This window comes from Brassica rapa, chromosome A01, assembly GCF_000309985.2.
Source record: "Brassica rapa cultivar Chiifu-401-42 chromosome A01, CAAS_Brap_v3.01, whole genome shotgun sequence".
Taxonomy (NCBI): Eukaryota; Viridiplantae; Streptophyta; class Magnoliopsida; order Brassicales; family Brassicaceae; genus Brassica; species Brassica rapa.
In genome coordinates this window covers 1158922-1162039 of record NC_024795.2, presented here as the reverse complement: position 1 = coordinate 1162039, position 3118 = coordinate 1158922, and the positions used below count along the sequence as shown (strand labels likewise).

The following is a 3118-nucleotide window of genomic DNA, read 5'->3' as shown; positions in this document are numbered from 1 at the left end:
AATAGTATTGGTTACTAGTTAGTAGTTTTATTTTATCATAATGCGACAAATGGCTAGCGACTAGAAGAAATTTCAATTTGTACGAATCTATTAGTGGACCTAAGCGGTCAAAACAAAGTCTGAGCTTAACTAATGATTTATCTAAATTTAATTTTAATTAATCAAATACTGTAAATATTACTGTCCAGATTTCCAGCTTTGGTTGTGTCCCCACGGGATAATTATTAATAAAAATTTAGAGAGATTAAGGATTTGTGTTAAACCCTAGATTAGATTAAGGCTTGGACGGCGTGAAGTGCGGAGAGAAGCCGGAAAAAGGAGGGCATAAAAAGAGTGGGCCAAACCAGCACGCAGTTGCATTACGCTTTGCCTAAACTATACGACATGCCCACTTAATTGCTGCAGACCCATATATTGTCTCTCTACTCTTTTTGTGTTTCAATTTTGATTAGGTTTATGTTTAATCCATTGCTTTTTATTGTGCAACAACAATTGGAATTTTATATAAATAAATAGATATAATCTCGTATATATATATATATATATATAGTATAGACGGATCCGGTCAGCTCCGAAAAAAAACACAGTTAGTGTTACATAATTAATTAGTCCCAAAACATATCACACTGTCTGACCCGAGTTTGGAACAATTTCCGACTAATATCAGAGATAGACCGATAATCTGTTACGGTTCATATGTAAATTATTTAGGCCCAATTTTGAAACTAGACTAGCCAAATAGTGATAATTTAATTCAAAGAGAATCAAACTCATGACTAATGTGGATACACACCAAATCCTAAGATTGTTATTCATTAGTAACTTAATCAATGGCAATTTAAATCATTTTATCTAGGTGAGCATGTAGTGATGGTACGTTGAATAAAATTTACTTTTGAAACTATTTAAATTGGGCCTCAAAAATAACAAGTCAATGTGTCAAACACTGATTAAAATATGGTTTTTGATGACATATTAAACTCTTTATTGTGCCATGTTTAGGTTTTCAAAGTAAGGTTATTCAATCATAATATCATGTTTGTGTGTTGAGTGGTGGTTGAATTTCGGTTAGAGAATTACCAACCCTAGTAATTGACATTTTAACAAGGGATAAAACATAAACCTCTAGAACTTTGTCTCATAACATTTCCAATACTAGAATGATTAACTATCTCACCGCTCTTACTTATATGTTTAGTAAATACCATATTGAAAAGAAAATAACAAAATCAATTTAGTAATTACAAGTAAAAACTCAGATGTCGGTTTGTTTAGGTGTAGGAGGATGTGCTTTAAGGTCCTACCCTACCTCTTGTGGTTCTGTCATCTGTGAACGGAGACGAACTCGCTGGCACGTGGGAAAAGCTTCGGTGCACGTGTCTCGCGTGAGTTCTTGTCTTCTTTCTTAGAGAATTTGCACTCTACACACAAGAAATATCGCATAATTAGCTCTATACACATTTTTTGTTTTCATAGGAATTGTCGATTAATTTATGACCATTATACCCCTATTGCTTTCTACTCTTCGATTTTCATGATGCCTACATATTCTTGTATATTCTTTTTTCTGATAATCCAATTCTACATGAAATGTATCTGTGTCAGACAAATTGATATATTATATTATATTCATAAAATTTCCCCGAACCAAGACACCTCTTCTTCTTCTTTATAAGTTATTGTTCGTCCCTTAAATGATATATATCAGACATAACTCTATTTACTCTGTCTTCTTTGTGTCAATTGTCCAATCCAAATGGATCCAAGCGGCAGTGTAACGCCGCCTCCATTTTTTCCTTGTAGATGTCATATGGTTTTATTTTGGTGGTGTTTCTTTTCTTCCTCTTCTGATTTGTTTACGTTGTGCGACAGAATTAGGAAAGCTTTGGCTGTTCTATAGTGGCTCGTTGGTTTTAGGCGGAGGCTCTGCTTGAGGACGGTGGAGCAGACAGCCGATTCCGCAAGTCAATCATCGGGATCCCTAAAGTTTGTCTCGATTGTTGAGAGGTGCTCGTTTCACGGCGGATCTATCCATAGAGATGGCGGTTCTCCCGGTGACGACTGTTCGGACTTGTGAGAAGGTGGAGACCCTTCGCAATCAACGGCGGAAGAGTTCGAGAGTCGGGTGTTCTTTATGGCTCTGGTGTTATGTGGCAGCGGGACCCCTTTGAGATGGCTTAGCTTTGAAGGTACACCGGTGAAGGTTCTATTAGCTGGCATGGACACTCTGCTATAGTGATGTCCCGGATACAATGATATGCTGGCAGCGGTGTCTGTCGCAGGTGGCGGCTCCGCCTCTTTCGTCTTCTTCCCCACAACTCCTCTAGTTCGCTTTAGATTTGTGTGTTTAGGTGTGTTTCTTCTTTTTTCCATGTAACCTAGCAATTTCTGTTTCATCGGAGCTCCGGTCTATTTATGTTCAGATTTCCCCCTAGGGGCTTGATATATATTTAAGAGAAAGTGGAGTTTTTTTATTTTTTTGAACTGACTCTCTGTTACAAGTGGAATTAACAAATCAAAACAACCAGGCCTCTTGCTAAACTCCCGATAAAAGATTAAACATACTGCTATCATCCAAGTTTGATTACTAAAATGTTTACCCTTAACAATAACAAACTATCAGATTAACACACCGAGTAACCGACCAACGAAGATGCAATCCTGCATCAGACACTTCATTACACCAACGGTTACAAGTGAATTTAGCAAACCAAAACGACGAGAGACATTGCTAAACTCCCGTTTAACCGTCTCGAGAAAAGATAAAATAGATAATGCTATTGTTCAAGGTCTGTTAGATTGTTACTAAATTGTTTAGCCTTCACAAACACAAATTGACTGGCTAACATAACAAGTAACCGACCAATGAAGATGTAACCCTGCAAATAGACACTTTATTACTAAAAAGAAAAAAATAACTTTCACACAGAGATGCTATCAGCTTTTCACTTCTCATCAACACATTTCAGCATCTACCCTCTATGATGCTCCCTTCAAAGGATGTCTCTTTTTCCCTCTCACAACCATTGCTTGTCCCGACTCCATTCGGTTTACAAGTCAAAACTAGCTTCATCATTTGTAGCTGACTGTTAGCATCAGAGTTTGGATCTCGTGCTTT

At 37.1% G+C, this 3118-nt stretch overlaps 1 long non-coding RNA gene across 1 annotated transcript; it reads left to right on the top strand.

Annotated features, from left to right (window-relative positions):
- The first annotated feature begins 1393 nt into the window (after positions 1-1393).
- Positions 1394-2907, top strand: LOC108872172. Its single transcript, XR_001958896.2, has 2 exons — positions 1394-1774; positions 1873-2907. It is a non-coding gene; the product is annotated as an uncharacterized LOC108872172 (long non-coding RNA).
- The last annotated feature ends 211 nt before the right edge of the window (positions 2908-3118 follow it).